Consider the following 23,847-nt stretch of genomic DNA (forward strand, 5'->3'; position numbering starts at 1 on the left):
AGTAGAGATGCAGTTTCGCCATATTGGTCATGCTGGTCTTGAACTCCTGACCTCAGGTGATCGACCCACCTCAGCCTCCCAAAGTGCTGGGATGACAGGTATGAGCCACTGCCCCAGGCTGTCCAACTCATTCTTTTTAGTGACTATATAATATTCCATTTGTTGGTATATCATCATTTCTCAACTGTCCCTTAGCAGTAGGCATTCACTTTGTTTCTAGGTGTGTGTATTTGTTTCTTTTTGACACTGTGAACAATGCTTGTCTCTATGTCTTTTTTTTTGTACTGGTGTTTTTATTTATTTAAGTTAAGTCTCAGGGCTGAGATTACAGAGTATATATGTATTTTAAAATTTCAATAAATATTTGCTCCATTACTTTCTAAAAGGCTGTAAAAATTCATATTTTCATAAACTGTGTAAGAAACTAATTCTTTGCCACATTTTTACCCAAAAGGGTGTGCTTTCTTTTTGTAAGAAATATTTTATAAGTATAATTGATATAAATTAATAATTCATTGCTCTAGACCAAGGTTCTTAACCATTTTTTTGGCCACGGACTCCTTCTCAGAATACTGGTTTTTTGTTTGTTTTGTTTTTTTTTTGTTTTTTTTTGAGATTGAGTCTTGCTCTGTCACCCAGGCTGGAGTGCAGTGGCGCAATCTCAGCTCACTGCAACCTCTGCCTCCTGAATTCAAATGTTTCTTGTGCCTCAGACCCCTGAGTAGCTGGGATTACAGACGTGCGCCACCACACCCAGCTAATTTTTGTATTTTTAGTAGAGATGGGGTTTCACTATGTTGGCCAGGCTGGTCTCCAATGCCAGACCTCAGATGATCCACCCACCTTGGTCTCCCTAAGTGCTGAGATTACAGGCGCGAGCCACCATGCCAAGCCTGAATACTTTTCTTTTTTTAATAAGCAAAATAAATTACATAGGATTACAAAGAGAAAACCAATTATATTGAAATACAGTTATCAATTTTTTCAAATAATGGATACTTGGATGCAGAAAAAAGAAAATAAGTCAAACATATTTTTAAAAACCCAATTTGTGATACAGAAATGTGTGTGTCTCTATTAACATATTAAATAACAAGGTCTACTTGCAGGTCTAATAGCTACCATAAATTAAAAGAAGTTATGGATATAATTGGTATTTCAAGATATATGCACCAACTGTAACATAGGAACATATTTATGATTTCTGTTGGAGACAAAGTTATAGGTACTGCTAACGATACTGTGGTTTGTTGTAATTGAAGTAAATACTACATTTCCGTTAGAAATTTATGAAACAAATGTAACGGGGCTCTAAGTTCATGAACCTCTCAATATTATTCATGGACTCCTTGGGATGTCCCTGTCCCCTAAGTTAAGTACCCCTGCTTAGACCTTCAGAAAAGAGGCTCTAGAGACCCTTTTCTCTCTTTAGTTTTATAGATGAGGAAACTTTGCTTCAGGGACATTATCATAGAGACAGTGGTCCAACCAAGAGCTGAATTCAGATCTCCTGGCTCCCTACCCTAGTATTCTTTTGCCACAAATATCACCTTTCTCTAGGGAAACCAACCTCAGCAGACAAGATTTCCTTAGTTTCCTCTGTTTGGCTCCAAATCCTGGTTAGACCACAGTTTGAAAAACTCTGGTTCAAGGGCAAAATCCAGCCTACTGCCTTTTCTTGTACATGCAGTTTCATTGAAATACAGTCATGCCTATTTGCTTACTCACTGCCTATGCTGCTTTTCTGCTACAAGGGGAGAATTGAGTAGATGCAATGAACCCTGTGGACCATGGAGCCTACAATAATTACCATCTGGCCCTTTGCAAGAGCAGGGAGCTGACACCTGGCTTCAACCTACAGTTTGATGTGCTCTCTTGCCTCAACTGTGCTTTGATGCTCCACATTCCAACTGTGGTACTGAGGGGCACAATAGAACTCTTGTTTCAGGGACTGTGCATAAGCTGTTCCTGTTCTCAGGAATACTGGGCCCCCCACCCCCACTCCTATGATTTCACAGTGCTTTCCCTGCTTCACTCCTTTCCCCATGTCCAGTGTATGTGCCCCCAATGTGTGCCCTGTTAGTGTATTGTACCCACCCCGAATAGCACTAGTTATGTTGTACTGTAATTGAGGTACTTGTTTGTCTCTCATATTATATATAAACACTCTGGCTGGGCGCGGTGGCTCAGGCCTGTAATCCCAGCACTTTGGGAGGCCAAGGGGGCAGATCACGAGGTCAGGAGATTGAGACCATCCTGGCTAACACTGTAAAACCCGTCTCTACTAAAAATACAAAAAATTAGCCGGGCGTGGTGGCGGGCACCTGTAGTTCCAGCTACTTGGGAAACTGAGGCAGGAGAATTGTGTGAACCTGGGAGGCGGAGCTTGCAGTGAGCCGAGATGGTGCCACTGCACTCCAGCCTGGGCGAAAGTGTGAGACTCCATCTCAAAAAACAAACAACCAAACCAAACCAAACAAAACAAAAAAAACAAAAAACACTCCAAGGGCAAGGACCGTGTCTGCCTTGGTCACTGTTATATCTCTAGTATCTGGCTCAAAAGAGATGCTCAAAATATACTTGTTGAGTGGTGAATGAATGAAGTAGGTGGAATTTATCCTCAGTGGCCATTGTCTTGACTCCTGGTCTTTGCGCCTTTTGGTTCAGGGACAGCCGTCACTACCCAGCCCCCCTTTCTGTGTTTCCAGGAAATAATTTGGTGAACTCATCCTTAAATGACTGATATAGATTAATAGAAGTGCCACAAGGGCAGAAACCCTGTACATGTTATTTACCTCATCTATCTATTCCCCAGCACTGTGCATTGCATAGAGTGTTTGGTAGATACTTGCTAAATAAATTAATGTTTGTAGTAGTGCAATTTTGAATTAGGCCAAAGAAACACATCTCTAATTGTGGAATTTCTTGTGTCAGGGTGCTAAGTTGGGAAATATTTTTGGAAATAAAATGTCTTGGAATTTTTTTAAAAAATTGACACATAATGGACTGGATGCGATGGCTCATGCCTGTAATCACAGCACTTTGGGAGGCCAAGGCAGGGAGGCTTGAGCTCAGGAATTTGTGAGCAACCTGGGTAACATAGTGAAACCCCATTTCTACAAAAAATACCACAATTAGCCCGATGTGGTGGGACATACCTGTAGCCCCAGCTACTTGGGGGTCTGAGGCAGGAGAATCACTTGAGCCCAGGAGGTTGAGGCTGCAGTGAGCTGAGATCATACCACTGCACTCCAGCCTGGGTGACAAAGTGAGACCCTGTCTCAAAAAAAATTTGACAAGTAATAATTGTGCATATTCATGAGGTACATAGTGATGTTTCAATGAATATAATATGTAGTGATCAGTTCAGGGTAATTAGCACATCCGTCATCTGAAACATTTATCATTTCTTTGTGTGGGAAACACTTAATATCCTCCTTCTAGCTGTTCGAAGCTGTATAATATAATATTACATATTTATGTGTGTGTGTGTGTGTGTGTGCAAATTTTTGTATTTTTAGAGAGACAGGGTTTCACCATGTTGGCCAGGCTGGTCTCGAACTCCTGACCTCAGATGATCCACCCACCTCAGCCTCCCAAAGTGCTGGGATTACAAGCGTGAACCACTGCACCCAGTCAATATTATTGTTAACTATCGTCATCCTCCTATAGCACACTAGAACTTTTATGATGTTTCTGAAATATCACTAATTCCAAGATGTCCCATCCCATCTAACTGTAACTGACCCATCAGGGTAGTTTTGGCATCTCAGGTGTCAGTGTAGATGATTGGAAATGTTAGTGTAACATGAATTAGGAGAGGTGTGAAAACCCAGAGAAGGCAAGTATTTTGTGAGAAAGGGTCTGCTATTTTTGTAGCTCCCATAGTTCAAAATTCTTTTACCCCCAAAGTGCAGAAGTTAGTATTTTTCAATGTTTATAAGTAGCCTTGACAGTTCAGCTTCTGAACTCTAGTCCTAGCTTTGCTCTGGGACCACTCCTGTTGGTTCTGGCTGAGAAAGAGTACACTCAGTGTCCCCGGAAGGCTTGTTCTCAGGGACATGGCCCCGTCAGGGGCCAGCCCCCACTTTCTTTTATCAGTGCCTCGAGGCTTTTGGTGTTTGTTAGGGATTTGGGCTGCTCCCAGCTATGGAGGATACTGGAAGGTGCCGCATGCTACTGTCCAATATTCTGTTTTTCTAATACTAGGCTTCTGTATTTTCCAATGCCCTGATGTTGTGTTTTCAATGTGGAGATGGAGCCTGTATTGATAAAGAGATCTTACTACCCCCATTCAAAGTACCAGAGAATCTGGATATCTCTCACGAGTTTTTTTCTTTCTTTCTTTCTTTTTTTTTCCCCAGCCTTTGGAAGGGTTGGAGAGCTGATCTCTTACATTTTTCCAGTTATCAGCTCAGAGAGGGCTCATGAAAGGGAGGAAGGGCAGGTAGGGAAAATGAGAAGAATAACAAGTACTGCCTTCCACATCTAAAATGTTTTAGCTTTTCTTCCCTCCTCCCCTGGCTGAGGCTGGGAAGAACAAGCTCGATTAGCTCTAATAAAATCCTCTTCCTGTAAGTCTTGATTCTCAGGTAACTCTTCTTGGATGGAGGGGACGTGATAGTTTCTCTTTAGATTTAAAGCCTCTTGCTCTGTGGGCATCCGATACCAAGACCCTTTCTTTCCCATGCACATCCCCCTTATCTAGCCTGCTTGAGAAAAATACTTTATTATTATTTTTTTGAGACGGAGTCTTGCTCTGTTATCCAGGCTGGAATGCGGTGTCGTGATCTCAGCTCACTGCAACCTCCACCTCCTGGGTTCAAGGAGTTCTCCTGCCTCAGCCTCCCAAGTAGCTGGGATTACAGGTGCCTGCCACAGTGTCCGGCTAATTTTTGTATTTTTAGTAGAAATGGGGTTTCACCGTGTTGGCCAGGCTGGTCTCGAACTCCTGATCTCAGATGATCCACCTGCCTCAGCCTCCCAAAGTGCTGGGCTTCCAGGAATGAGCCACCGTGCCCGGTTGAAAAATACTTTATCCTTTTTTTTTTTTTTTTTTTTTTTTTTAAGATGGAGTCTGGCTCTGTCACCCAGGCAGTGGTGTGATCTCGGCTCACTGCAAGCTCCACCTCCCGGGTTCACGCCATTCTCCTGCCTCAGCCTTCCGAGTAACTGGGACTACAGGCACCTGCCACTGCACCTGGCTAATTTTTTCTATTTTCAGTAGAGACGGGGTTTCACCGTGTTAGCCAGGATGGTTTCTATCTCCTGACCTCATGATCTGCCTACCTCGGCCTCCTAAAGTGCTGGGATTACAGGCGTGAGCCACCGAGCCCAGCCAATACTTTATTCTTGACTCTCCATAGCTCTAGTCCCTCCTGCCCAAGCATTGGTGCAGATTATCTGAGGTGATTTGGTTTTGACCTCCCAATGCCTTCTTTCCCCGGGCATCAAGCCCACCTGGGCCTAGGCCCATAAGGTCTTCATAAAACATCCAGGTGGTCTGGCCTGCTGGGTTCCATAAATGGTCCTTAAATAAAGATGGTACTATTGGCTAAAATAATGTACCACATCAGGGCAGGGAAATTGTGTAAGTGCCACAAACTTCCCGGCCCACAGGGCGACTACAGCTCTCTTCCCTTCTGGAACATACCACCAGCCCAGGGATGGGCTGTGACGAATATTTGGCCTCGGGCAATGCTAGAGCCCAGGGAAAGCTTTAGTTGCAGGCATGTTTTCTCACAGCATTATAAAGCCCAGCAGCTCTCGGTGCCAGAGGCTGCGGAGAGTTTCTGTGTTTTTCGACTATTCATTAGTGATTACATACCCCCCTGAACACCTGCAAGACCAATTCATAAAGCAAGCATTCATGGACTTTGGCAACGGCTTCATGGGAACTGCAGGGTACGGGGTACGGTCATTGTATCTCCAGATAAAAAACATTCTCTTACCAAGGAGGCCTCTGAAAATAGAAGCAGGCTGCAATTTCAGTTCAACACCACGGGGTATTAAAAAGAAAAGTGTTACTTCACCTCGTCTCTTTATAAAGTCAGCACACTGCGAGGCTGTGGCATTCCTGGACAAATCCTCTTTCAGGACCCTTTCGGGAATGAGAAGAGGGGAGTGGTGGGCACTGCATTGATTGTGACAGGGGCCGGCCCGGCCGTGGGTACGTGTGGCATGCTCTCCGGCGAGTGACACTGATTTACAGCAGGATAACAGGAAGTGTGGAGCTTGGGTGGCCTGCTGTGTAATTCTGGGTGACAGATTGCCCCTGCCACTTACAAAAACGGTGCTATAATTAATCCAAAAAGGCCAAGAATAATAAATAACGAACGAAAAAATAATATCTTTATACAAAATATAGGACTGACCTTTAGTATGATTCTTTTTCACCTATTTTTTTTTTTCTTTTGTGCGCTCTCTATTAAATAACAGAATGGCAGGGGCTGGAAGAGTATGGCTGGGAAAGACAATGCCAGAATGTCGTGGCAGCTAAGTCTGAGCTGAACGGGCAGAATGAGAGGTTTACTCAGAAGTCCTGTGAGGACCATTGCCCAGACTAGGGAAGCTGAGGCTTGTCTGGGCATCTGAAAACAAATGTATTTTGTCTGTAGAGGCAAAACGAAGTTTAATTTGATTCTCTCAGATGAGATTGGCCTGCCTAAAGAATTCAGTTTTTCTTGAGAGTGTGTGTATATGTGTGTGTGCGGGGGTGGGGGCAGGGGCTCCAACTCTCCCTCTCCTCTCTGCTCTGCCAGTATAGACAGCCTCCAGTGCTCAATTAGCCTCCTGAAGTGCCTCATTCTCTGACAACAGCTTAGACACTAGGAGAAACGGTGCTCACAGTGTGTTTCATCCTCACACGTATAAACACACATAGTCACAAGCTCATTTAGGTTAGAAAGGACTTTTAATGGGACATCTGGCTCTCTTCCACTACTTCTTGTCAAGGCAAAGTGCGTTCCCTTGTTAATATGTATACTCTAGCAACCACACCATGGCTAGAGTCTGTGGCTATATAGAATTATGTTTTGTCTTTTGTTATTGATTTAACTAGTGCAAAGGGGCAAAAAGTCAAACCGAAGATACTATAGTCAGAATTTCCATCTACATGGAAGGAGTGGGGAAGCTTAAGTGCTGGGCAGAAAAGGGAAGATGTGGCCAAAAACTCAGTGGAGAGAGGATGATGGTGACTGTGATGACAATGTAGTAAAAATCTCACTCTTCTTTAGTTGGGGGAGGCAGTAGAGTATAGTGGCTAAGACTGTGGACTGTGGAGCTAGATTTCTTGGGTTCAAATTACAGCTTTGCTACTGACTAGCTGTGCGAACTTGGGCCCATTTTTTATCTCTCCATTTTTCAGAGTTTAAGGAGCTTCCTCATCTGTAAAATGGCATAATAATAGTTCATAATTTCAGAGGATTATTGCAAGTATTAAGCAAGTTACTATGGGCAAAGCCCTTTAAACAGTGCCCGGCTGTATAAATGTTAACTGTCACCAGTTAAATTATCTAGATCATCGCCTACTGGTGAAGAGTTGTGTACATCATCCATTGCATTCTTAGGAATGATTGCTCTACTTCATGTTTAATAATCACAACTATTAAACATTTACTGCATGTCAGATATTGTGCATACTCCAACTCTTCTAATACTTACAAACAGCTTTCCACTTTACAAAGGAGAGTACTGAGATTAGCGAGATTAACTAGTTCAAGATCACATAGCTAAGAAATAATAGATTTAGAATTCAGTCCAGGTCGGCAGGGCTCGTGCCTGTAATCCCAGCAGTTTGAGAGGTGGGCAGATCACCCGAGATCAGGAGGTCGAGACCAGCCTGGCCAACATGGTGAAACCCCCTTTCTACTAAAAATACAAAAATTAGCTGGGCGTGGTGGCGGGTGCCTGTAATCCCAGCTACTTGGGAGGCTGAAGCAGGAGATTCGCTTGAACCCAAGAGGCAGAGGTTGCAGTGAGCCAAGATCGCACCACTGCACTCCAGCCTGGGTGAAAGAGTGTCTCAAACAAACAAACAAAAAAAGAATTCAATCCAGGTCGACTCTGACCACCATAGTTTAAATCAACAAGTTGTCCTATCTGTATTTGCCTCTAAAGAGTGAAAAGTAATGACAAATTTTGTATCCATCTTTTTTTTTAATGATTGTCTTTAGTGTTCTATTCACTGTTTTTGAATGTGTGGTATAGGCAATGCTGAAAGTTAGTGAAGCCTTATGTTCATATAGCAGTGCTCTAGACAGGTTGACTCAGGGCAGCGTGCAGAGGGCATTCATTCTGGAGTCAATCCTCCTGTCACTGCCTCTCATGATTCCATTACTGCTCAAAATCTCAGTGTCCTCATCAACAAAATGAGAATAATAGAAACTTACTTTGAAGGGCCTTTTCTGCCTTTAAATGAAGTAATATGTGTTAAAGACCTGGGATAGGTTTGGCACTTAGTAAATGTTATGTTTTATAACTAGTGGCAATGGTTAACTCCTCAAGGATCTCAATGAGTTGTCTTGGGGGACGTAGAAGCTGATTAATAAAATAGGAAGGTTTCACCAGCTGCAGTAATAGTCGTAACATCAGATCCATAAAAATGGTCTATCTACTTCCATCTCCCAGTATTCATACACAAGCAGTCATTTGAAGCAAGACATTGTTCAGAGAATTCAACGTGTGAAAAAAGTCAGTAAAATCAGGTATCCATTATATCCAGTTTTTCCTAATGGTGGGATATTTTGCTTTGTTAAAGATAATTCCCTCAGCTTTCCAGGGCACTTCCAGCGTGCTTTTGTGGAGGTAGCCATGCTCTATATACTTGAAAAGAGCAACTAGGTTTTGTTAGATAATTCCTTATTCTCTTCATGTCACCTGTTAACTCCAGGCTTGATTCAGCCCCGTCCACAGTGTAGAGTCTACGTAGCAGTAATGGAGAAGGTTGTTAGTTACCTAATAATGATGAAACTCTGGATAATTTAGCCAGAATAAAAAGCTTGCTCTTTTCTGGATGATCTGGTTAATTATTTGGTTAAATTAGGTTAAAACCTTTTCTGTCGGGGTCTCTAATTATCTGGAAAACCAGGTAACTGTGTCCTTTTAAGAGCTTTTAGACTTGAATTATTCATCGACATAACCCAGCATCCCGGGAAGATTCCCAATTCTTCACCTGCCTTTTTGTGCATAGATTTGGATGGAGACTCTCGAGCTGTTCTATTTACAGCTGCTGGTAGATGCAAAATATTCAAACCATCTCCATTTTTTTTTTCCTTCTACAAAAGAGAGTACCAACTTTGAGCTGTGAAGATACTGGTGCTCAGCTTGGAAGATCGGTAGCAAATTTTCCCGAGAGACACAAACAAACACACACATAACTTGAATATCAATGAGGTCTTTTTAGAGGCGACGCATTAAAATGCAAGGCAGGAGATAATGAGATAAGCAGCAAGTTACAGGTTTCTTAATTCTAGTGTGAAAAGAGAGGGGGAAAAAAAATAAAAAGAACAGAAAACCCCCCAAAGTAGCTTAGCACAAAAATCTACTGAGCTTGGTATTAGGCTTGTTTGGGGAGGGTGTTAGGGGGCGTTTTCTGTAGTGACCTCAGTGACACAAATAGAACTGGAAATAATTATCTTGGAGGTGACAGGAAAGATATTAAAACCAGGCCAAAAATTTTTTCTCAGCTCCAGTCTTGTAGCTATTTCCTACTTCCACTAGTGTATATATCTCTTCTGGTTATGGCTCAAGTCTTTCCTGACTATTCTGAAGAAAAAAAAAATGGTTCCCATTTCTTGAGAGCAGGCAGGTACCAGACATTGTACTAGGTGCTTTGATCTCATTTAACCCTTACAGCAATCCTGCTGGATGATGCTTTTGTCCTCTTGTGACAGATGAGGAGTCTAAGGTTTGAGGATTACTGCTTAAGGAATAAGACCCAAGTTGCTCAGACTCCAGAGGTAGGCTCTTAGCCACAGCTGCCTTCTGGATGAAGAAAGTTATGCCCAGACAAGTGATTTATCTGCCATGCTTCAGTGTGGCATGGGAAAGACATAGAACAAGAATGAGTCTGAGGCTGCTTGGTGAAGATGCATTTGAAAGAGAACATCACTTGGAGTCAGAAAATCTGGGTACCAGGCTTTCTGCTGCCTCTCACTGTGTGACTCTGGGTGAGTTATTTAACTTCTCTGATTCAGTTTCTTCCTTGGTAAAACTGAGACATAAATGCCTAGTTTTCAGCAGTGTTTTGAGGCTTAAGTAATATCTGTGTATGTGTGAAAGTGAGGAAGTAGTCAATACATGTTGCAAAGCAAACACGAAAAGCCAGACCCACACTCCAGGAGGAAATCAGGACAAATTGCTACTTTTTTTGTTGTTGTTGTTCCTCCCTAGTCTTGCTGTCACCACCTTCATTTAGGCTTCATCTTTTCTCACTTGGACTTTTGCAACATTCTCTGTGTCAGCATCACCTGCTCCCATGCTTTGGCTCTTTCAGGGCATCTTCCCATCTTCTAACAAAGACAGAGTTCTAAACCTAAAGCATTATATAATCACGTGACTCCCCGACTTAAGATCCTCCAATGGCGCCTCATGGACCCTGGGACGAAATCCAAATTTCTCACTGCAATATGGATCTGTAGTTGTTCTTAATGATATGGCTTCTGCCTCCTTTCTTAGCCGCTGGTCATAACAGGTTGTCCTCTGTCTGTCCACTGGATCCAGCTGCTTGCAATCTGATAATGCCTTGTCATCCTTTCTACCTTCGGGCCTTTGTACATGCTGTGCCTTCTTTTTGGAATGCCCCTCAACTCAAACACTCCCTCTGCTCTGAAGCCTTCTCTGATTTTGCTAGCCAGAAATGGCCACATTTTTGATACCATAGCGAAAAATTTACCAAATCACAGCAGTGATATCCTTGTCTGTATCTCATCTGCTAGATTGGGAGCTCCTGGAAGACAAGATCAGGGTGATTTATCTTAAGCACCAAGCATGATGCTTCATACGTGTCAGTGATTCACAAAGCACTGCGGGTGGGAATGGGTGAGGCGGCCATCAGGAGGCTGCTGCAATTGTCCAGGGAAGAAAGTTCCCCAAGAATGGAGGGCTTGAACCAGGGCAGCGGCAACGGAGATGAAAAGGGAGACGTGGGTTTAAGAGATTTAGGAGATTATTTAACTATAGAAACAATTGTGTGCCAAGTTCAAGGTAGAGAGAAGAATACAGCATGGTATTTGACAGTGAGTCAGGCAGGAGAGCATGATATTTTCAACTGTAACACCATCTATTTGTCATTCAGAAAAGGAGAAAACTAACTGCTTAAGTATAGGTCGTGCCCAAGCTGATCTGAATGATTCAGAACTAACAGTTATAGCAACAGGTCATGAAGATGGTCATGTAGAAACTAGAGGTCTTCAGTCAACTCGTGGGTGAGCTCAGTCCTTTACAGCAGTGGAAGGAGAGGAGGCTCAGAGGGATTTGTGTTCCCTACCTAGACAGAAAGATTCTTGCTCTTATCATGGCTGAAATGACAAAGACAGTGATTGCTCTCTTGTTCTATTGTCCAATGTCAAGATGAAGATCCTGTATCTGGATGATTTGATCCAAACCTCCTTCAGTTTTTCTCTCCAAATATTTGGCAATTCTTGGAAGGGCAAGGTTTATTTATTTACTATTTTTATGTTTATTTCTTGAGGGCATATGGCTATACTTAGATGGGTGGTGCTTAACAGGGAGTAGCACTTCCTACATCTTTGATCAACCTGATATTTTTCATTTGAAAGACTTTCAACCTCCACATTTGGTTTACAGATGACAAAAATGAAGTCCCAAGATTCAAATAGACTTTTCCCTATTGACACTAGTGTCAGAAACAGACTTTGCCAGACCTAGCCTACCTGTCATTCAGTTCTTGTACATTTTCCACTGTTTCCTGTTAGCCTCCAGTTTTCAGAACCAAATGTTTCAAAGGCCAGGAAGTTAAAATAGTTGGGTACTCCAGAAGTTTAACTGCAACAGTTAAAATAGTTAGGTACATTTTTTTGAGGTTTCAGCTACACACCTTGGTTTAGAAAACAAGTCTTGGTCTCAGGACCTGAAGATTTTATAAATTTCAGTTTCAAGAAGAAACTTTTGCACCCATATTTCTTACACGTTGTTTGGGGATAGGGAGAAGGCTGGTCATAGCTTAGACATAGTTGAGTTTAAAGCAGTGGGTTTTGTGCTGACTACATCTTACAATCACCTCAGTGCTTAAAAAATACAGATGCCTTGGTCTCATTCCCAGAGTTTCCAATATAATTGGTCTGGGGTGCAGTGTGGGCACTGGGATTTCTGCAAGATCCTCACGTGTTCCCAGTGTGCAACCAAGGCTGAGAACCCCTCTCTTGAATGCTTTGGCTTCCATGAGCTTTAAATGGTTCACAAGAGCTGTTAGCCTCACCTTGTGCAGGTGACTGTTCTGAGGCTTTGGCGAGGAAATCAGAATGAGAACAAAGAGAAGCAAAGTTAAGAAGTAAGAAAGTATGCAGAATAATGGCTCATTATTCACCAAACCCAGTAAAGGCGGGAGAAGATATTTTCATTTCTGCCAAAAGCCATATGTGAGTGCCTGTGGGGAAAGCATATCCTTAGCTTTGTGACTGAACCAATAATTCATATCTGATTCAGAAGCTGACTTTGTTGGATTTCAGCTCTACAGCTGTTCTCAGTCTAAGTCCAGCCTCCCCCAATGGGACTGATTGTAGCAACACGTCTCATTTATAGAACTCATATGCAGGGGCCTGGAGACCCCAAACTGTAAATTAAAACCTTGTGTATACGACTTTGGTGAATTCAATTCAAAGGCATTTTGGCTTCTCCAAATAGGCCACTTTCACTAGAAAGGGGAGGGGAAAACACAATGGAAAGGAAATAGATTTTTTATATTCATCCTTCCTATTTCTGGTAGGAGGTCTTGAGACAAAGGTAATAATGAAATAAATTCTAATAAAATGTCAAGGCTTTGGTGGGTCTTGGTGGGGGCATGTGCGGAGGGGAGGAGAGGAGAAGGAGAGCAAGGGGACAGGGAAATGAGAAGTATGGGATTCCAGAGCCTGAGTGTTAGGACTAAAGTTCCTTAGAATGTATCTCCTACTAGAAAACCTCATCAAGATTGATTTATTATGGGAGGCTTTTTCCAAGTTGACAGTGGGAAAAGAAATGGAGAAGCAGAGAGGGGAAACATTTTGACCAAAGTCATACCCAGTATCAGCAGCAGCGGTGGAACTAGACGTTCTGTGTCTGGGTTCATAACCCAGTGCCCCCTCTCATCATATCGCCTTGAAGATCGGAGAGGGGTGTCAAAGGAGGCCCATGAGGGAAGCAGGTATTTTAGGTGCTGCTCTCCAGGACAGAGGAAGGCTGTGAATCTGAGAACATTTTCAGGAGTTTCAGGCCAAGATATTTCTCCTTACTTCGCCCCAGAGAAGATAAGACAAGGGCTCAAGGATGATTAAAAACTGGGGATAGATGTGGGAGACATTTTAGAGGGAGAATCAGTAAGACCTGCGACTGATTAGATTTGGGAGAAGAGGAAAAAGAACAATGAATCAGGGCACACAAGTTTCTTCTAGAAATGCTCTGTTTGATCATCAAGGACCTGGTGTTCTCTGTTCATCCCACGGAACATTTCATTTTCTTTTTTTTTTTTTTTTTTTTTTTTTTGAGACGGAGTCTCGCTCTGTCGCCCGGGCTGGAGTGCAGTGGCCGGATCTCAGCTCACTGCAAGCTCCGCCTCCCGGGTTCCCGCCATTCTCCTGCCTCAGCCTCCCGAGTAGCTGGGACTACAGGCGCCCGCCACCTCGCCCGGCTAATTTTTTTTTATTTTTTTATTTTTATTTTTATTATTTTTTTATTTTTTAGTAGAGACGGGGTTTCACCGTGTTAGCCAGGATGGTCTCGATCTCCTGACCTCGTGATCCGCCCGTCTCGGCCTCCCAAAGTGCTGGGATTACAGGCTTGAGCCACCGCGCCCGGCCTACATTTCATTTTCATTCATTTCTCATTCTTATGAGCACATCAGGGTGAACTATGAGTAAGGCAAAGAACACGCAGCTACAGGGACAAAGCAGAGTGAAGAGCTGACTGTGGGATCCGGATTTGATGAGAGTGGACAGCCCACCCGGCTGAATTCACTCAACAGACAACAGATGCTTGCTGAGTCCCTTCTTTGTGCCAGGCCCTGAGGATGCAGAGATAAATGAGACCCAGCCTCCACCTCTGCAGGACCTCAGGGCAGTGAGATTAAAGATACATGTCAGCAAGTAATTGTGATCATCCTGTGTGAGGAAGCTGAGGAAGGAGCCAGAGTATAAGGTGGGAGCCGTGGTGGGAGAAGCTTCCTAGAAGTAACTTGGAAACTGGTTTTTGGGGGTGAGTGGGAGTGTGAGGAGGAGGTTGCAAAGCACAGGGAGCAGTACGGGTGCTGGGACAACGTGAAAGGACACCCTTGAGTGGGGGGCGTGGTGACCAGTTGGACTGATATATCTAGAGGGTAGGATGTGAGGGGTTATAGGGAGAAATAAAACCAGAAAGGTGGTTTCGGACAAAATTAGGAAGCTATGCCTAGGAGTACAGCCTTCATCCTTAAGGGAATAGGGTGGGATGAGGGTTTTTCATGACTTAGTAAGCCAAGGAGGGACACGCTCAGATACGAATATTATGAAGTCATTGTCCGCCCTGAAAGGCTACCTTAAAGAAGGGGAATGGCTAGAGGGGCACAGACAAGGTAAGAGGTCTTTGTAACAGTCCAGATAGAAGGATGATCTAGAAATGGGGATAGATGTGGGAGAGATTTTAGAGGGAGACCCATTAAGACCTGAGACTGACTGGATTTTGGAGAAGAGGGAAAGGACAGGGACAGGAGATAATGATCTCTCACTTTTATGCGTTTTATGTTTCCTTGTTTAGTTTGTTTGCTCCAATTACTTAGATAATGTCTTCAATTCTGTGGATATCCTTCCTTGTACTGGTAAACCCAAATGTTGTCTTCCTGTCAATATTATTTAAAAATCCAGGGATCACACTATTCCTTTCCCTCATCCTACTGTACCCACTGTCATTACTATTACTGATGTCACTACAGGTGTTTTGGAAGATAAGACATTTATATTCCAAATACATAAGCCCAAAACAATGTTTTAGCCTGTTCTTTCTAGCCACCCCTACTCCCACCCTATGTAACTGGAATTACTTTCTTAAACACACATTTAAAAAGAACTTACTGTATACAAAGTGCCGTGCCAAGTTCAAGGAAGTTATCCAAGGGCCAAAATGCAAGGCACCATGAGTGTTCCAGGAGTTCAGACAATGGGAACACTCCGGGGACTGTGGCATCAGGAATGGCCCTGCAGAGGCGGCAGCAATTAAAATTTGAGTCCTGGTGAAAAGAGACAGTTTGAACCATGAGAGAAATGGAAGTTCAAAGGGGCAAGACAGGGAGAGCTTGAGCAAAGATGTGGATGGGGACATGTCTCTGACACAGTGGGAGACAATGGCGGGCCAATGGAGAACCATATTTGGGAGAGGAAAAGGGACTGAATAGTGCTATGGGCTCTGACATGCTCTCCAAGCATGTTAGGCATTGTACGGTTTGTACTGAGCCATCTGCACCTTGTTCTGAATGACATGACCCTCTGACCCACACTGTGTACCAGTGGGATGATTGGATGGGATTGTATAGCTTCCTTCATCCAGCAAATTGTGATGGCTAACTGCTTTTTGGTCTGTGGATGAATGAACAGAAGATTGAAGCTCTGAATTTGGTCACGCTACCACCTTGTTCTAACCAACTCAAATATGCCTTGTACTCTCCTGATGCCACTTTTGCCTGGGACCCAGCACATCCTCATAAATAGAGTTTTCTGACATAGGTGTAGCTAAGTGAAATTTTTGTTTTCTTTTTTGAGATGCAGTCTTGCTCTTGTTGCCCAGGCTGGAGTGCAATGGAATGATCTCAGCTCACTGCAGTCCCTGCTTCTCAGGTTCAAGCGATTCTCCTGCTTCAGTTTCCTGAGTAGCTGGGAAAGGCGCCCACCACCATGCTCAGCTAATTTTTTGTATTTTTAGTAGAGATGAGGTTTCGCCATGTTGGCCAGGCTGGTCTCAAACTCCTGACTCGGCCTCCCAAAGTGCTAGGATTAGAGGCGTTAGCCACTGTGCCTGGCCTGTGAGTGGTTTTAAAATGAGTCACATCTTGTGTTTTCACCCTCTTTATCTCTGCTTCCATGTTTCCTACTTGGAATTTAGTTTACCAACTACAGCATAACATACGATTGCCCCACGTAGGGAATACCATGCTTGGCAAACTATATTCTCTTCTTGTAAGACATCTTGCAGTTTATTGGATGAGGCAAATGTGAATGAGAACGATGTGGCAAAGAAGAGCATGAGGGTCCTGGTGGTTCTTGGTTATGGGTGGCCAAATGACTCCAAATTGAATCTCTATGAGATAGTAGTGTTCATGGACTTCTTTCCAAGTTCACCCAGTGTCCTGATGCAGCAACATCTGACCTCGGCTGGCCCCAGACAGTAGACCACATGAAAGGGTGGTTTGTTAATACCACGTCATCATGCCTTCACTCGGATCTAGGTAGGAGCTTGGGTCTGCTACAGGGCTTTCATCTGCTTCTTCCTGCTCATTCTACTCACCACCTAAGACTAGACCCAGAGTCTCTTCTGTCCACATCACTCCAGCTGGCTGAGATTGTTATCCATTTTAAAGTCATAAATCTCATTGTCTGTACTTCTCACTTGCAAATACCTACATATTATCTTGCCAAATGACTTGTAGTGTTATCATTTCTATAATTTAATCATTATGCTGTTACTGAAATTTGATGTGTTTATGCTTTGTTCTTCCAAATAGGTTGCAAGCTCCTTTATGAGCATGGGTCAGATGCAATGCTTCATTGTATAATAATGACACTTTACATTTCTCTGGCATTTAGAGCTTATAAATCCCTTCCACATATATTACCATATTCGAGCTTCACAATAATTCTGTCAGGTTGGAAGAGCCAGTATTATTACTATCCAAATTGGGAGTAAGAAGTATTTAATGATTTGCCTAAAGTTACACTGTACCATGTTTTCCACGGACCGGGGACATTGGAGGTACTCAATAAGTGTCATTGATTTATCTGTACATTTATTTCTAGCTCAATTCCATGGCCAGGATGATAATTTAAGCAATAGCGTTTGTGTTTTGGGGAGATGACTGGTTGTAAAGTTATCCTAAAAGCATTGGTTTCATATGCAACCTTCTTATTCACCCTGTTTGAAATGCATTTGGTGAATCAGGACAATGCAGATGATACATCAGACTTTTCACATCAGCTTCTCCCTCCTATCTTTTTCCAAAGTAAGTTTCAGAGACTCCCTTTGCTGCTTCACCTCTCCCTTTCACACTGCCTATAAAGACACAGGTGGGGGTAATGAAACTGTGGGTTTAAAATTCTTCTTTCCAGATGTCATCTATTTAGTTCTTGCAATATTAGTTGGCAGCCATATTCAATTTTAGAAGTGTGAAGATTACTTGAAACCATATGACAGAACTGTTTTACTTATGGAACCAAATGTTGAAAAAGGCTTTGGTAGTAAAAGTGGTGCAACAAAAATGTAATTCGTAAAGAGGGATTTTATACCTTTTATATTTCCAGGAGTCTGTCAACCTGGAAGGACAAAAGGACCGAGTACTTGTTAACATCCTCAGCATGTGTAGGGCCCTTTTCTATCCAAGTCTGTGCAGCTCAAAGTGACTCAAAAGGCTCAGTAAATTAGCTGCTTCTTCCTGACTCCATTTCCTCTCTCTGCCTGCTTCTACCACCTTGGCTCCTATTTTGTCCTCAGTGTATTTAGACTAAAGTAGAGTTTTCAATTTGTCTGAATTACCTGAAAAGTTGTAAGGATGAATGAGGTGTGAAAGCACTTTCAAAGTGGAGAATGGCTTTGATGACTCTAAACCCAATCTAAACAGAATGCTCTGTACTCCGTAATCCAAGAAGAAAGAAGAAGATGACAGTGATTAAAATGAAATTGAGAACGAGGTAACATAGAATTGGACTTCCAGGGTGTGTCCCCAGGTCACAGGCAGCTGTGGTGCAGGAAAAAATGCAATGGAGTTAGAAGGTTTGAAACCCAACTGTCACTTACTAGTGGTGTAACTGGGGGATAATTCATTTGAGCTCTTTGAGTGTTTGTCCTTATCGGTAAAATGCTGATAATAAGGCTCATCTCATAGGGTGGCTGTGAAGAGCAGATGAGATAAACCACAGAGAAAAAGCTTTGTAAATGGAAAGGTGCTATACAAAGGTGGAGGATTACAGTTATTATTTAGAACAATATCTTATGCCTTTGGCATGTGCATTTATGGAAGTATATTGTGGTATTTAATGTTTCAACGGATTATTAAGGCACCAAAATGTCTGCAATAATTAAGCAAAGACTCAGGCCCATCATTTACTGATTTAGAAAGTGAATTAATGCCCTTGGGAAAACATGCCCATTACTCCAAAGAGCACCCTTGCTCTTACCAGGAAGATCCCTTCTTCACCTGGGTTCCTCCCTACCTCTGGGCTTTGGTCCATCTTGTTCTTTGGCCTGGTGGGATGAGGGGGTAGGAGGGTATTGTCTTACTTTCTGTTGGAATCCTGTCCATTCTGCAAGGCTCGCTTTTCTTTTATCTACTGTAAAGACTTTTTTGAGCTCTCCAGGTGAAATTTTCTTTCCACAATTATTCCGCAAAACTTTATTGCTTTTGTTAGTCTGACATTTGCCTCTGTATTTCTGAGTTAATTGCTATAGATCTAATCTTCAGTTAGGGCTGGGACAGCACAGAGGACACAATCTTATTTAACTTGGTATCCCCACTGCCTGGCACAGGGTCTGCCTGACACCTGTTTGTGCTCCGGAAATGGCAATTATTTGGAACCCCTGCAAGGTGTTTGGTCTGGTCTGGATGACAACAGCTGGCAGAGCCCTGAATTAAAGTATCTTATAGATCCTCAGAAAACACTTATTGGCTGATTGCTTGATTTTCAGCAAAGAGTTTTAGAAAGGGATTCCTAATTAATCTTTCTTGTCACAACAGTAAATCCACCAAAAACATTTCCTTCCTTTGAGTATTCTGGCGACTCCAGGTCTCACAATACAAGAAGTCTTTCATATTAGTTTTGTATTTCTATGGACCTTTTTTTCCCTGATTTTAAAAGTAGCAGATGCCCAATTTGGAAAAGTTGGAAACTACAAAAAGTTTAAAGAAGAAAATAATAATAATACAATATTGAAGTATGTTGTTCTATTTTTATGGGGTATGCAATTTTCAAGATTAAGCTTTAATATACACTTTAATGACATTTTTCACTTAATAGAACATCAAAGGCATTTTCCATGTCATTAAAAATTCTGACAAAATATACTTTTAGTTAACTACATACTGTTCCATCATATGGACAGACCCTAATTTACCACGCCATTACCTTGTACTGGTCATTTAGACTGGATCCAATTTTCCTTTATTAAAAATTATTTGTACATGAATATTTTTATTAAGAAAAGATTTTGTGTTTCAGATTTTTTCTGGAGATATAGTAATAGAAGAAGAATCACTAAGGTATGAATATTCTTAAGCCTATAGGTACATTTTTCCAAACCTATTTCCAGAAATATTATACCAATTATGTATATTTTCATTCATGGGTGAGTGCCAATTTCACTGTACTCGTTCTATATTTTATTACTTGAACTGCTTTGTTGACTTTGTTAAAGAGGGTGCTCTTGGATTAATCCCATTTTAATAAATGATATTTAATGTTAATAGTTTATGTTTAGAGAAATGTTTGGTGAAATGATAGATGATAGCTTCTCAACTGATGATGTGGTGCTGTCAGTATAAATAATCCTGATGAGTATGGCGTTAATTTTAAATAACACATGAATTCATACTCCTTTTATCGGAAAAACTTTAATAAGTGGCCATAGGTGGTACACAAGTGTGAGCTATCGTTGTTGTTTTTGTTGTTGTTATTTCCAGGGAAACAAAATGTAGGCAACTGACTTGTCTGCGATAAGTATACTATAGCAAATTAGGAAGAAAACAGTAGACCACAGTAATGTAAGGAATTATGTTACAATTGAAGAATTAATTCAAGCATACATTAAAAATGGAAGAGGAGAACTCAGTTAATTGTGTTACTAAATATTGTTCATTTTTTTCTGGGAGTAAATTAAAAGTTCAACACCAAAAAGGCATGGATACATACTTTATATATATAAAATGATGTAAAAGCTTTTAGAAGCAAGTCAAATATAATTATACATAATATATTAATATATTAATTAGCAGTATTTACATATATAATATAGAAATATAATATATAATATTAATTAACATATTTTATATAAAATTATATTTTAATAATATATTCTAGATTATATATAGATAAAATTAATATATAAATGCTGTTAATAGAATATAGAATTATATAGTAATATATAACAATATTACACATATATAATTATATTTGACTTGCTTCTAAAGCTTTTACATCATTGTTTTACTTTTTCTCAATAGGATAGGACAAATGCTTTCAGAATGCACATCTTCATGGAAAAATGCCTTGAAAGGGAAAATTACTAAATTTATAACACAAACACATTAGAAGTGATCAGAATAGCAATGTGGAATCGTAGTCATTAGGAGCTTGAAGGGATTTAGAGATAGTATAGTCTAACCCTTCTTTGCATAGATGAGGAAACGGAGCTCTGTTGTAGTTATAATAATTTATCTAAGGGAAGACAGCAGAGTGGTACCACAAATGAGTCTGATATACAGGGTTCCGTGTTCCTGCTGTAGTGCATATTCTACTTAATCACTCTCTTCTCAAAAAGTTATTTTATTAGAAGATGATATAGTACAAGAATTTGTGAACTCTTCTTTTTATCTGCTACCCCAAGATCTTTAGTTGGTGTATATAAAAAGGAATACGCTTTATTCTATTATTTATGGAGACATCGTGGTGGAGTCAGTTGCAGTTGACTACAGAAACACTAAAACAATACGTGGGGGAAATTCCTCCACTGGTATCCAAGAACTTGATGGTGTATAAGAGATATTTTCCACCTATAATTCTGTATGATGTCACTTGACACTCATCAGAGTGGAATTACTGTAAATCATTAGCTTTGGTATACCTATTACAATGAATACCTTCCCAACTCTAAATGCATCCCGTGAGAATGTTATGAGTAAGGAAGAAGTTTTCTGGATAAAAGGGGTATGAATTCATGTTAAAACAATATTAGGCCTTGGTGGGCTTTTCTCTAGCAAATATTTTGACTCAATGGCCAAAAGACTGGAATTTGGTTTGTAAGAACAAAGTGAGGAAGAGAATGAAACAATGATTCCTGTGATTTGGGGATGAGCATGGAGGGAACTTAACAAAAAATCAACATGAGGATCTTGGTTGTTTTTTCCCCCAGACTTTTTTCATTGATCAATTTCACCGGCTTGTTGCTCAGTTTTGATGGTGAATCTCTGTGTTGAAACTTTCCTTGGTAAAGTTAGGTAGACAAGAGCAGGCATGAAACACTAACCATCCCCTACCCCAGTCCTGGCCCTCAAATCCATTCCCTGGGTTTATCTAGATAGGTAAATATCTCAAATTCTCCTGGTGGCGGCCTAGCCTTTGTTGATTGCCTATCCAAAGAAAGGGACGGCAAAGAGGCCAGGGAATGTTAATATTTTCCTTTTGTATGTGTCTAATGTCATTCCTGATTAAATTAGATGGGTCACCCTCATCTCCATCGCCATTTTTAGGCTGGCCAATGAGAAGGCCATCTCCCCCAGGCTGCCTGCTTCTCCAGACACTGGAAGAATTACTCAAGTCCTAACTTTCTTTTTATTACACTTTTTAGGAGTACCAGGTAATAAATCAACTGGGGAAGACAGATATGGAAAAGCAATATTTAAAATGAGTTATGATGTTAAAGGGAAGAGTTGCTATTATGTTTTATCAAAGGCAGCCACTAACAAGCATAATGTAATTCACAATGCTTAAGTAGGGTGACTTTAATTGCAACAGTCATTAAGCTCACAGGATCATTAAATGCATTAAAGGAGGGAGCCAACGAGCTATCATGAATGAAATAAGGTCCCCACTCACCCCACTTCACCTATTTAACTGGAATTGAACTCAGTCTGGGTCTCTGATATAGCCACAGTCCTTTGACTTACTCTTCTTTCTATACCTAGCCACTGTGACTATTTCAGAATAGTTCAAAGGCAAGCATTTAAGAGGAAACAAAGGGAGACAGAGGTACTGTCAAACCATAGTTTCAATTTTCTAATGGATTAAATGTTGCCGGATATTACATTTTTATAGAATTTTAAAGTTTGAAGTCTAGCCACTTAACTGTTTCTGATGTTTATTATCTTAAGAAGCTTACATTAAAAAAGAACTACCAGAATACAAAAGTTCAGTTTCTGAGGTAATGGCAGAAGTGTAAATGGAAACTTATCAAATTGGCAAACATAGGAACAAAATGATTTTTCTTACTGGTGGAAGGTATGTAGAAGTATGTATGCTCCTGAATTTCTCATGGGACTATACATTCATAAAAATGTCTGGAGAATGATTTGGTGCCATGTACCAAAAACCTTAAAAAACTATTTATGGCCAGGTGTGGTGGCCCACGCCTGTAATCCCAGCACTTTGGGAGGCTGAGGTAGGCCGATCACCCGAGGTCAGGAGTTCGAGATCAGCCTGGGCAACATGGTGAAACTCCATCTCTACTAAAAATACAAAACTTAGCCTGGCATAGTGGCATATGCCTGTAATCCCAGCTATTCCGGAGGCTGAGGCAGGAGAATCACTTTAACCCAGGAGGCAGAGGTTGCAGTAAGCCAAGATCAAGCCACTGCACTGCAACCTGGGTGACAGAGTGAGACTCCATCTCAAAACCAACCAACCAACCAAACACACAACCAACCAAACAGAAAAACAAAACAAAAAGCAGCAACAAAGAAACCTATTTATACACATTGAACCAAAAACTGTACCTAGGAAGTTATCATTGAAAACTGTTAAGACTTAGCTATAAAGATAAATGTAAAAAGAAATGAGAAACACTCCGAATATTTCACAGATTCAATAAATAAAGCAACATGGAACCAACAAATAAATACTATTTATTTTTTATTTTTTATTTTATTTATTTATTTATTTTTTTGAGACGGAGTCTTGCTCTGTCACCCAGGCTGGAGTGCAGTGGCACGATCTCGGCTCACTGCAAGCTCCACCTCCCGGGTTCACGCCATTCTCCTGCCTCAGCCTCCTGAGTAACAGGGACTACAGGCGCCCACCACCGCGCCCGGCTAATTTTTTGTATTTTTAGTAGAGATGGGGTTTCACCATGGTCTCAATCTCCTGACCCTGTGATTCGCCCGCCTCGGCCTCCCAAAGTGCTGGGATTACAGGCGTGAGCCACCGCGCCCAGCCTACTATTTATTTTTTAAAGTGCTATTTTAGAAGTGTATTCATTGAGAGAAAAAGATGCTAACAACATTAAATGATAACATGTAGATCACAAAACCTTATGAATGGCACGGGCCCATTTTTGTAAAAAAGCATTTTTTAATGCATGTCTACCTTCACATATGAAAGAGTGGTGATTTATGTTCTGGTCCCTTCTTTTCCCTTTACTTCGTCTTTCAACGTCCACATCTTTTCACTCTACTATTGAGATAATGAAATTATTTCAGTTTTTGAGATGCAAATACTCTTTCTTTCTACTGGACCATCCAGCATATTT

Source organism: Theropithecus gelada, chromosome 14 (assembly GCF_003255815.1).
Source record: "Theropithecus gelada isolate Dixy chromosome 14, Tgel_1.0, whole genome shotgun sequence".
In the NCBI taxonomy this organism is placed as follows: Eukaryota; Metazoa; Chordata; class Mammalia; order Primates; family Cercopithecidae; genus Theropithecus; species Theropithecus gelada.